This window comes from Cyprinus carpio, chromosome A9, assembly GCF_018340385.1.
Source record: "Cyprinus carpio isolate SPL01 chromosome A9, ASM1834038v1, whole genome shotgun sequence".
Classification (NCBI taxonomy): Eukaryota; Metazoa; Chordata; class Actinopteri; order Cypriniformes; family Cyprinidae; genus Cyprinus; species Cyprinus carpio.
Genome location: NC_056580.1, coordinates 8749530 through 8762952, shown reverse-complemented (window position 1 = coordinate 8762952; position 13423 = coordinate 8749530). Strand labels below are relative to the sequence as shown.

The 13423-nt window shown below is 36.7% G+C and overlaps 1 protein-coding gene across 3 annotated transcripts in view; it reads left to right on the top strand.

Annotated features, from left to right (window-relative positions):
* The first annotated feature begins 3695 nt into the window (after window positions 1-3695).
* LOC109095698 (cytoplasmic protein NCK2-like) overlaps window positions 3696-13423 on the top strand; it is a 51352-nt gene continuing 41624 nt past the window's right edge. The window contains exons 1-2 of one of the 3 annotated variants that reach the window (XM_042763384.1): window positions 3696-3907; window positions 5161-5243. The gene's annotated coding sequence lies outside the window, so the exon portion shown is untranslated. Of the gene's footprint in view, window positions 3908-5160; window positions 5244-11224; window positions 11569-13423 lie in introns of those variants that run through there. The other 2 variants (XM_042763383.1, XM_042763385.1) reach the window with 2 other exon arrangements.

Sequence of the window (13423 nt, the reverse complement as noted above, 5' to 3'; positions counted from 1 at the left end):
ACGTGAGTTCAAGAATTAGAAACATTGCCATTTTGGAATTTAATTTTTGGTCTTTAATTCTTCACCATTATGTTATAAAATACATACGTTGGTCATATGGGTTTGTCCAAACTGAATAGGAACACTTTCTTTATCGATAATCACAGTCCATGACTGTTTATCAGTTATGCAAAGCAAATAAAATGAGGCATATATTTACCCCTCCAAAGCACAAATGAGTAAACAAGATGAAACGTTGCAAATCAGTGTCTGTGGTCAGAACTGAAAGAAAGCTCCCTCTGTTGGTGCAAATGCACGCTGTAATACTATTATCAATCACTTGGGGGCGCTAAAGAGTCGTAAAATACCGCCCATGGTTCGTCAATAGATATTACATCGATACTTTTCAGAAAGTTGTATCGTGTTATTTCCTTACTCATATAACCAAATGAAAGATGTATTCATCAACAGCCTGATATCAGATTTAGTCTTATTCTCCGTCATAGTGTTTGTCTTGTTGACTTTTCCCACTTAATGTTGACTGGGCTCCAATCTCTCCTCCAGTATTCTCCTCAATTTCCAGAATCCTCTGCTGCCTGCGAGCAGCTATTATCAATGCACTCGAGTCCATGACTAATAGGAACACTTGTTATGAACATTGTGAAAATTTATGTGTGTGGTTGCAGAGCAAGTGTACCTATAATGGTATCACCTTTCCTTGCATGAATAGATGTTGTGTATTTTGTAGAAGACCTCCACCTCAGTCATTATACCACCTGTAGATATGTTAACATACAAAGGTAACCAAACATTCATTCAAAATTCATCTTTATTATTCAAAGTATTAATCGTGACTGCGTTTAATGGGTCTTAATTGTGAGAAATGCTCTCTTTCCAAATCCTCACATGATCCCATTAATCAGTTAACTTTGTCACTTGAATTACTTTGCTTCTGTGCACAGCCCAATAATTCATCACAGAGAGAAAACACTGGATAATTGACCTCAATTACTTTGTTTTCTTCCCATTAGAGGAACGACAACATCCAAAGCACTTCTGTTATTGAAATTGATTTTCAAATTGAGGGTGAGTCATTGTCATTTTTTGTTAGAAAACAGGTGAAACTGTCACAGTATTATAAAAATGGGCATCAAACAGACATTAATACTATATATATATATATATATATATATAGAGTAATGGAGAGACCTTAAAGTTGTCCTCCATCGATGTTTTTATTGTGTTCTTACTGTTCTGGTGTTTATTTCCTGTTTTAGCTGAGTGGGCATTGCCTTAATGGAAGCTCAAAATTGTGCGAAGTGCTCTATTTTAGGAAATGCTTGTGTAAATATGTTTTGGTTTTATCTGTCATATTTAATCCTAACTCTTGTTCTTAATTCTAATGTACTTACTCAAGGTTAGGGAAGAGTTTTTACACACACACACACACTTTTTATTTAATACTAACTATTGTTAAAAAAAATTTTTATATATATATTATGTTTTTTTTAATTGAGAGATGTATGTAGTTGGTGGGTTAGTTGAGAGTGAGTGAGGTTGTTTATTTGCTTTTTTAAAGTTTTTTTTTTGTTGTTGTTTTTTGTTTTAGTATATTTTTTGTACAGTGCAGTTCTAGTTTTAGACTCTTTTATTAATAACCTTTGTTTTTATGCTCTTGAACATATTTTTTGCACATTTCGCATGTGCGCTCTAAATACCTTTTTTGATGCCAACATCGCTTCCTTGTTTACATCACAATGAGATCCTTCTTGTGACCGCTCGGGTACCAATCACACATACTATATATATATGTATGTATAAAAAGGATATTTGATGGTAGATATTGTTACCGTATTTAGATCTGAGGATATGAAGGGCAGAATTAATCATGCAAGTCATGACTGTGTGATATGACAGAGCCTTCATTTTCTAGTTTCTTAGCGGTTTCTCTGAAAGTCTCAAGGAGTTATTATATTCATCTTGCCATCAGTGTTCTTAGGCTCACCCATCTTTGCTGAAACTGCATAAATAGTATCCTGTTTATGCAGGCTAGTTTAATAAATGTGACGTGCAAGGCTGTTGTAGATCTGATGCAGCTGTGCTCTGCTGATGAAGCAGGGTAATATTCATAGAGCCTGCAGTGTTCAGAATGGAATATTAGCTTATGCTGACTGAATACTGCACACTATGCACTGTATACTGCATACTATTTCTTTTTTCAAATTGTAAGTGAAACAGTAGATATTATGGAACAATAATTGTTTCCAACAGCCATTGTCACATGGCTTCAAATAACTTGTAATAATTTATGTAATAGTTTGCATAAATTTAACTTTTAGTGTAATACAATATTTCTGATTCATTAATCAGGTCTTGTTGAGTCTATATTTGCCATAGACTATTATCTAAATCAATAATCTGAAATATTGTGAAACTGTGTTTCGCTTCACCATGTGAAATCATAATGTGCCAGGCACAAATCCATGATTGGAACGGGCCAGTATCCATGTTTTCAGTCTGTAACATGTAGAGGATCACAATGCTACAGTACTCTGTAGATAACTATTCAGATGAAAGCACTCTTGGTCTTTGCATTGCAGGCACTTATTGAGCCAATAAAGTATTGTTCTCCAGCCTGAGAGAAACCTTCATCAAAATCCAATAAATATGTGTTTTTTTCCCCCTCCATTTCCTGAAACCATAAAAATCTCAGCTGTGAATCAGACTTACTCATTCTTTCATGTGACAACGACGGGATGACATTCTACTACAGTGTAGTCTGTAGTTCCCGTCAGGTTTTGGCAGCAGATGCAATAGTTCCAGAATAAAAATGTTCAGTGCAATGATACATTGCTGAAAACATTTACAGCGTTCACTAAAAGCTTGAAGGAAAACAGAAGAAGGATATGGCCTGTCAGTGTCACCACATGACCCTGTTATGAGTCAAGAATGATTTTATAAGCCTGTGAGACATCCAGACTATCATTTGCTCTTTGTTTTGGTAGAGTAAGCTGCAAAAGTTATATTGTGGTACAAATTTTTATAACATGTACTACAATAAATGTGAAATTTCTATTTTGTTTAGACTGCAAAAATATATTTGACAAAATATATAGTACTGCTGCATACATAGTACTACTCAAGTATCCTTTAATACAAATATTTTATTATTTTTTATTAAATTAAAAATATTGAATACAATGAAAACTTTAATTAAATATGCTAATTTTAATTTTTTTTTTAAATTAAAATAGGCCTACTATTTGTATTAAAAATCAAATACATAATAAAAAATAAAATCGAATTATCTAATTCACAATTATAAAACAAGCAGCAGTGCTATATTTTTGTAAAATATTTTGCATTATATATTTGGGGAATAGTTTATTTTTGTACTGAAGATTTTGTACGCAAGTCATGACACCACAGTATTACTCATCATTTTTTATTTAACTGTAAAATACAGACAGTAAGCACGCATCTTTCACTTTTAGTTAAAATGCACTGCAATTTATTAGACAAGTGGGCTGCTTTTATGCACGAAATAATTTCCACACGTTTCTAAACCTCACCATACTTTATTATTAGTATATTATACACTATTAAAAAGTACAAAGTGTTTCAATATTTGAGCAGCCCCTCCATCAACATCACCACCATCATCGCGCGCGCCTCCCTCCTCGCTCGCTCGCTCGCTCGCTCGCGCCGCGCAGTGGCAGCGGTGACGTCACGCGTGCATTGACTCGCGCTGGCTGAGAGCGAGAGATTGAACAGACCGAGGGTTAGAGAGAGCAGCAGCCCGCGCCCACGGACAAAAACTCACCGAAAAGGATTTACATTCGCTACGTGTCGTCCTACCAATCAAAGTCTGCACAGAGAGAGTGTTTTCTGCTTTCCTAAAGCCCGATCTGTCAGGAGTTACAGCAAGGTAAGAAGAACAACACACTACAATGTCAACTAGAGTAAAAAAAGCCTTGCTTAAAGTTGCATTGGTGTGCTTTCCAAGCAAAACCTGTGATCACTATCACCTCTATATGAATTTTGCTTCTGTATCGAAAGGATCTGTGTATATGGTGCAATTCAAAATGAGAAAGAAACCGGAGCACTTTGAGTGATTGTCTCTCTCGCGCTCGTCTTTTGTCTGTAGCAGCTCTGTTTCCACAATAGAGATCACAGCCGCCTCAAGTTGCTGGATTTGACACATATTCGTGTAACAGTGAGGATCATCTGTTGATCGATATATATATATTAAATTCCGCTCTTGGTTTGTTTTTGTTTTAAGGCATCGTATTAGAGAAAGAATGAAATGATGGCTGCTGAGATTGTCTATTGTCATTCACTACATGTTGTGTGCAAGCGCCATGCAGTCATTATTTCCCTGACATATAGCCTATCTAGTGCCGTGAGGGATAATTATATAGGCGCTGTTTATTGTTTTTATATAAATGTTATTCATTGAGGTGAGAGTGTTATGAATTTATTAGCATGGCAAGAAGTGCACATTACCTCACTGGAAGTGAATGAAACTTGATGTGAGATTGGCTTAAATGGTATTTAACCCTCATGTTGTATTTTAAATGCTCAAACATACTTCCCATTGACTTTTTTATTTTATTTTATTTTTTAATCTTATGAGAACTGTAAACAAAATGTAAACTTAAGGACACACTTTACATATCCTCAGTAGAATAATTTGACATTATTTCTGTTTTGGGTCCCAGAAATCCCTTGTTGAGGTAAACTGGTATACAGTATAGCAATGCAGTCTTGTTAGTTCTGTTGCATTTTTAATGCTTGTTTTTACTGGACTCGTTCACCCTAAACAGAAATAATCTTACTGTATTTTGTAGAATGTGGAATTAAAGTTCAATAATGTCTGACTTTTGGGTTTTGGTTACATATGAGGATCCTTTGTTATAGCAAAGTACGCATAGACAGTCTCATCCGAACATGAAGATATTGCTTAAAATGATGGCACTTGAAACTGCTACATACAGTAAAAGATCTTTCCCAGAGAAAGGTTTAGTGCATTTAATACACTGTCTGATTGCTGGAGTTATTTTAAAATGATTCGTTCATGCCCAAAGTACAAAATGGCACATCTTGTCATTTACATATTTTTTTTTTTTTTAATTTATGGTCAGGTTCTTGATACTGTTCCTTTCCATCTCCCTTTCACAGACTCTTGGTACTTGCATACTTCCCAGCATTATGATAATTGAATTTTACACCAGTCAGGATTTCGCCCGCTCGGATTACGTGCTGTAAGTGGCTCAACAACCGGGCTTCTTTGAAGACAATAATCCTATTTTTATAGTTTCTCATGAAACATCCTTAGAGGATTGGAAAAGCTAGCCTGCTTATACTTACTACACAACACTGGTACATTTGTTGTATTCCCGTCACATTTACAAAACTATTGAACCGCGTGTGTTTGAACATACAGTATGTTGGATTTCCTGTATGAGTTATGTATTGATTTGAATGCATGATATGTGGATTTTCAGTTTCGCTCGGATCACACCCACAACTGACGTTTCTTTCACGGGTCATGATCTGTAGCGTTTCTGTCTTGCATTGACAGGTATGTGGTATTTTAGGCATGACGACTGTGGTAGCAACTTGCTTGCATTTTCTGTTATGAAACCCATATGTAAGTGTCACGTAGTGTCTGTCATTGTGCAACAAAAGACAACATAATTGAGCTTACGTAATGCACCATGCACATTCTCCCATAAACATGACCCCAAAGGCAAGGAAATTTCTAGATTTTTCCAAAAGATAGAAAAAGCTTTTTATTAGTGGAGTCTTTAAAATGATTTCTAATGTACAGTTCACCCAAAAATTTTAATTCTTTCATCATCTATTCACCCTCCACTACTTTTTTTCCAAACAGTTGCCTGAAGCCATTGACTTTTATAGCAGGGAAAAAATACTATGGAAGTCAGTGGCTGCCAGGAACTGTTTGGTTGCCATCATTGTTCAAAATATCTTATCAAATTCATACAGTTTTGGCAAATTTGAGGATGAGTAAATGACAGCATTTAAATTTTGGGGTGTACTGTCTCTCTAAGCAAACTTTTCCATTTCATATTTATCAACAACTATAAAAGATTTTGAAATTCATTACTTGTAAAGGAACTTTTCTTTTTAAAATTTGAATACAACACTGCCATCACAGTGTGCTCCTCCTTTTATTCCAGTGGCATAAGGAGGGGATCTGAATACTCCTTTAGTCCTGAAATAGTCCAAAATGCCCCGAGTGCTCTTGTTACTGATCTCATTTACAAATGTGCTGTTTTCTGGACCGGGCCTCTGGAATGTGCTGTGCACACGGTACTCTCTCAGTACCAGCCACCAGTCCCCAAACAAAAGACTGTTCAGTCAAAGCGTTTCTCTCCATTTGAGCCATTTTGCCATCTCTAGCACATGGGCATAACTTTCAGTGTAAGCTCATTGGTATGTTCACGGTCTCCGAATTATGGAGTGTCATTTATCATTTATGCTGTTTTCTGCATGTTATTGAGTTACAGTCTGTAAAGGCAAGAGATTTAAATCTATTAGTGCTGTCAGCCCTCGTTCAGAAATGTCGTACGTGGCGATTTACAAATGAATCAGTCAATTAGAGACATGTTTGGTTTTGCAGTTCCAGACATGATTTGTTTGAAATTATAGTTTATGTTTGTTGGTAATTGCATCCAGCTTAGAAATCTTGCAAGGCGAGTGTTTTCTGCGTCTCTCAGCTGGTTCACGCCAACATCTCTGCAACCGGCTCCCTCAGAACTTTGACCTAAATGTACTTTAACTTTTTTATAAAAGGCTGTAATTATAGTGTTTATGGATTTGGCAGAGTCATGCAAGTATTTGGCGTAGCCGCAGATAGTTTGCAGTTTAGTATTTTGTAAATGCATTGATTTATCACATACTGGTGGTTAGGGCTACCCGTTTTCCCTTACCGGGTGGATGTCCGCTAAATGTTGTCAGTTTGTGTAGTAGATATTCATGGTGCTCACATTTTTGTGAAATTACTCTATTTTAAACTCTATAGCTGCAAAATGGATCTGCATGGTATGAAACAAAAGTCCCACGTGTCATCGTCCCATAAATTTAGATTGTGGAAATCATGTGTGGAGAGAAAGGCTAACATCTGCAACATCACGTCACAGTGGATATTGTGGCTTGGAGCTGGAAATTGCTTTTTTGTGACATGCTGTCCTACAGCAAATTTTAATCTTTTCCAAAAATAAGAAAGAGGGAGAGGGAGAGGATGGCCGGATTGGAGACATGGGTACAGACGTAATAGAGCGCACAGATGAAGGTTAAAGGTCAGACCGGAGTTTTGTTATTTTTACCATAATCATTTGTAATCTGGAGCAGCCATTATGCATGCAGCTGGTTTAGCAATGATGGAACTGAATTGGTTGATGTGCCTCTGGTGAGAAAGAGGATTTATCCTGCACTGCACACAGCGCTCCTGAAATGTGTTATTCCTCTGGTTGGATGGGATTGAAAGGGCATGCATGATTTTTTTTTTTTTTTACCTTAGCACTGTTTTTTATAGGTCATGTGTGGAGACCAAAGAGATTTGACTGTGAAAGTGATCATGGACCATTATTCCAGAGACTCTTCCTCATGGAATATACAATGCCTGTAAAGCCACTATTAAAGATGACAGTGTATGTAGAATGTGTTTTGAACTTAGTAGTTTAGATTGATATAATTATTTTATGATTTGATGATCTTGTATCAATGTTTATGATGTAAATGGTACAAAAATGTAAAAATTGTAGAAACATGAAGGTCCACCTCTAAACATAAGTCACTGGGATGTAAGCAGATTGTACAAAAACAAATTCATACGAATTAGACTTATATTCTTCAAAGCATAAAATAATTATGAACTTCCATGAGATTGTATTCGATTTTTAGAGCATTTAGACTGTGGTTGGTTGCTTGAAGGCATGACAATATTATTATGACAAGATGCTAAATATGACAAAATTCTCAACAAAAGATTAAGTTGATTACTCATGGTCAGGCTTTTTTTTGCGTTTGCACAAAAGCCTCCTTTAGCTTTGTTTTCCATGCAGACTTTCTTTGTGTGGGTTGCAATCTGGGCGTGCAGTGCCATTGTGGTGGCATCCTTTAAAAAGGGCAATTTATTTAACGAGGGCATTGTTTTGTTAATTGTATTTTCATTAAGGGAACAAGGTTTTTTGACCATGGGGAATGTTCTCATGAGTAACTATTAGCAGTTAAGGAGATTTTTACAGAGGAGCTCTACATCGTGTGAAAACTCAATGGGAAATTGAACTAGACTTTGTCCCTTGGCTGAACCTTTTTCTTTCACAAGCTTTCCAGGGACTATCACAGACTTGCATAGTTGCATAGAGCATCTTTCTCTTTCTGGCTTTGTTTTGTCTTTGCTGGATTGATGTCCTGGCTGCTTCTTCCATCTGTTCTCTGATCACTCTTTTTAGTGTCAGACCTCCTCTAGCCAGAACTATGACTTGCCAGCATAAAGTAGTTTGGTTTGTATTGCAGGTTATTGTAACCCCCCCGCCCCCACTTTGAAAGGAAGACACTATATGACTGACTTAGAAGATGGCAAGCAACTGTTTTGTGTTTATGTTTAATTTATTCATTTGATTGCTTTTTTCATGACAATACAACATGAACTAACCTTGCTTATAAGACTTAAAGACCTTGAGACAAACTCATGAGGATCTACAGTGGTCTTCTCCATGATATCTTTTTCTGTATTATATAAATATTATAAAAATATAATTACATAGCATTTGTTTGTAGGTTGCTCCAAATTAATTTGGCAAATACAATTTTGTAAATATTAAAAATTAATTAACAAAAATGTTTAATTGCTTTTGTTTTGATATATAATGATGATAAAATATTACGACATACTACTTTATGAGGTTTTTCATTTTTTTTTCTTTATTATGATATCAATGATATCAGAGCAGTTAGCCTGACACATTTCACTTTATGATTCAAAAATATAATAAAAATGAAATTTAAATCACATAAATGAATAAAAAATAAGAGTAAATAAAGAATCTAAATTTTTATTACATCAAATTTGTTTATATTCATATCATAAAAAAAAAAAAATCATCATCACACTATTGACGTTCTTTTGTTTCCTGGCAGACTGATAAAACATTTTACACCCTGGCTTGCGGAAGTTCTAGTGCAGTCCAATCTGATTGGAACCTGTGATCTTTGCAAGTGCTTTCCAGTTTTCTGAGCAATATGAGTCAGGCGGCCAGTGAAGCGAATCTGTGACCATGCCAACTAAGATGAACTCTTCTCTATTTGTTCTGTCTATAACCTCTATCAGTGTCACGCCATCAGCTGGTCCAGCAAGGTGATTGTGTTTTCTCATACTAGCAGATATCAGACCTAATCTTCCTTATGAAAGGTTCTGCCATCTCTTCTGTAATAGGCCTATATATGCTCTTTCTTCTGCATGCACACACATTCCTGAAGGTGCACAGATGCATCCCTTCTGCTTGGGAAGAACATAATCAGACACAACATATTTAGCTCATTGATCATTAATTCAGGCCCCGTCCACACGGAGACGGAGCTTACCCCAATCCGATCTTTTTTTTCCTCGAAACCGCTAAATGATGTAGTATACATGCCAGACCAGTATGTGGCGCTGTAATTCTGCCACAGAGATACACTAAAAACGGAGAAGAAGACTTTGGACTATGCTCATAATGACTGGCGCGTGGGACACAAACGAACATGGAACAATACATTTATTAATCTGTGTTAATGTTAGTTAATAAAAAGACAATCGTTCAGTGTTTGTTCATGTTTTTGTTGCTGTTACGTGACGTAGAGGTGTCTTACTGGGGGGAGAATTGGGCTGATGACGTCATCGTTTCAGAAACTATACGGATTAGCCGTCCAGACGAAAACGCTAAGGCGGCGTTTTCAGATTTATCCACTCTGGGACCCGGTTTCAAAAAATAGCGGTTTCACCTTACGAAAACGCCGGATCCGTGTGGACGAAATGCCTATCCGATAAAAAATTGGTGCGTATTCACAGAAACGCGTCTCCGTGTGGACGGGGCCTCATTTTCCAGTCATAAACACCCTGTGAAGGGCTTTTTGAGCTGTAATTAAGGGTTTCCTGCTCTTATCGGCATGACTGGTTTTGAATTTCCTCAGTGAAATGGCCATTCTGGACTGGACAGGGTGGTGCAGGACAGGAGTGTGAAATTTAACACCACCTCTAAGTGCTTCATTGCAGCTCGGAGTGAGCAGCAGATTTGGGCCCTGCTGGCCCCTCTCCCCTACTGATTCAGAGCATTCTCCTGTCCTCCCCCTCGCTCACACAGTCCCGTGCTGAAGAGCAGAACGCAGCCTCTGGTGTAGCTAGAAGTCATGGGAATTTGAGTTTCTTTGTCCATATGAAGAGCATGGCTCTTGCGTAACTGATATGAGACCTGCACTTAGAACGATAGTTCTTCCAAAAATGAAAATTCTGTCATCATTTTCTCACCCTCATGTCATTCCTAACAAGTCTTCTGAATTGATATGATTACTTTGTATGATGAATAGAAGTGTTTATTCACTCTCAAATCAAATTAAACCTCATGTATACTCATGGCAAAATCCAAAATGCCAATGTGTCAATAACATCATACCTCATTGGTTGTTGTGTGTCATATGACTTAACATCAAGGTCAAATAAATTTTGGTGTTATTGACATGCTACTATATTTAGAGCCCTATGATATCTGCGATGCGGAAAACGCGGATAGAATCGCTGAATCCAGTCATAAAAACAGAATTTACAGTTTAACGCGGAATGTCACGGAATTTGTCAGATTTTAAATGAATTAATCAAAAGTAGGACATTACACTTAAATCACGATATGGACTAATATCTGTAAATATTAAGCTGGAAAAGTCGATTTAAATATGAATCCTGCATGTTCTGCGTGTGTCTGTTAATGAATGGCACAGAAGCGAGGCTTCCACAAATGTATTACTACTGTTCAGCAGAATGTACATAGCCTACTACTAAAAAGAAACAAACATTTTTTTAAGGAATAATCACACAACATTTCTTCCATGTTATAATTTTAATAGTAAATCCCCTTTGTTTACCAAAAAATGAAGTTTGCTTAATTTTCAATAATTAAAAGATAAATTAAATTTATTTTATGCATTCATTTTATAACCAATATTTTATTATATACACAAGAATTTCTGTAAAATTAATAAATTAAGTTGTTTTTATGCATTTAAATAAAAATGTGTATTTGTGTGTGGATATCTGTGACTGCTTCAGAGCTCCACAGCCCAAGGCCTGACCACTCACAGTCAGCCTCTGAGATAAAGGTCATGACCACAAATTTGTGCTGTCAACCACATACAAGAAGAGACGGGAGATCGAGCTATAGGGAGGGTGAGCGATACAAGGAGGAAGAACGGAGGAGTTCACATAAGAAATTCACACACAAAACAAAGATGTACCTGAGGGACGGAGAGCGAGAGGCAGGAAGTTGAGCTTTATGTGCTGTCACTGTCAAGTTTCATTCTGTTGATGCAGTAAGTGTTTGCTGCTTTGTTTTGTCAGAGGGTTTGTTTGGAGCAGTGCTGGTGGCTGTTGCTCCAGTTAATTTAATTAACTTGGTTATCTGCTTGCTTGAATCCAATTGTGTAAAAGTGTTTGGCATCTCTAAATAAGCCGTTGTGTTTTTCGGAGTGATGTTTCAGAGGTCCTTTTAACAATATTCAACTCTCTATTAGTGGTCGACCGATGTATTTCCAAGGCCGATATTTAGCATTTTTCAAATATTGGCATCAGCTTATAAGTTTTTCTGTTTGGCCGATTTGTTCGAGGCAGGACTTTTATTTTAACGCCGCTGAGAACGGCAGTGATCTCACACTATCCCTCTTCTTCGCTGTCATCGTTAACAGTTCTGTTTATACTAGTCTATCTAATAATCCGATAACTGTTAAACAAAGGAATTAAAATGTATACAAAAAGTATTATAACGGTTGCTTTTATTAGTCATAGAAAGGCAACCATTATAATACTTTCTCGTTTGCCTTACGCAATTAGCAAATACGCATAATTTACATAATTTAAACAAATCTTTGAATGTCTAATAAACAAATAGTTTCAAAAACCTTGCAAGCTTAGTCGAATCCAGTTGTGAGATCTTGTGAAGTGTGCATAGCCCCTTTCACACTGAGATTCCGGATAATACATGGGTAATGTGTCCCGGCAATTGTTCCTGGGTCGCTAGATTTTGCCCCTTTCACACTGCCAGTGATTTCCCAGAATCTGTGTGTGCATTCACACACAACCCGTAAAGGTCCCGTAATGACACGTGACATCAGTATGTGATGTGCAATGTACGAGTCGAAAGCGCTAGGCACGTTAACTTTCACTTAAGCTGGCGAACGATCTCAGCTTCAGCGTGGATAGTGAGGAACTACCTGATCTCTGCTTCATTAGAGTTTGCACATATTTTTTCGTCGCGAATGTTGATCTGCCTTCAAAACACCTGGTAAAAGAGTCACACGATAACGTGCGTCATCACTACGACACACCCTTTATGGCATTAGTTCTGGCTTTCGTTCACACAGAGTTCGTTCCGGGACTGAACTCGCCAATGTTACTAGGTCCCCAACCCGGGCTCGATCCCGGAATCAATCCCGGGACGTGTTTGCGTTCACACTGAAGGCGATCCAGCAATTTTACGCCAATTTTCTGGGACCAAAGTGCAGTGTGAAAGGGGCTCATGTGACCTACATGATCACGTGTTCTCTGCGTGACTTTCGGTCCGTGCAAATTATATGCTTTAAACATTAAATTTGTGATTTCAAATTATGTTGTGCTTTATGCATTTGCCCACTGTCATATTCATGTCATTTTCACTGCTGTATGTAAAATGAGTGTTACCCTGGCTTTATTTGAATAAATATGATTCCTACTGCACACAAACTGAGTGTACTGTTGGTTACGGTTTACTTCCTTTGTAATTATATGTTTATTAAATATTTATTTATTTGTGGAAAATACTTTGTCATCAAAAGTATGTTTATTTTACAATTTTATTTTTTAATCCATTTTCAAATGATTTCAAATTTCTTAAATATTAATTAAAATAAATACAATTACATCAGCTTTATATCGGCCATCGACCACCCTGCTTTCCAAGATATCGGCATCGGCCGTCAAAAAAAACAACAAAAAAAACAATATCAGCCAACCACTACTCTCTATGTTTATGTTTTTGTTTTGAAATGGTAGAAATTTTGACCAAACAGGAATTGTTCCCCAAGAGTTTCAAAATTTTTTTTTTAAATATTTTACATGATATTTACTCATTTGTATGCACCAATATTTACAGTACTACAGTACACAGTGAGAAATATTTTTATATTGTATATA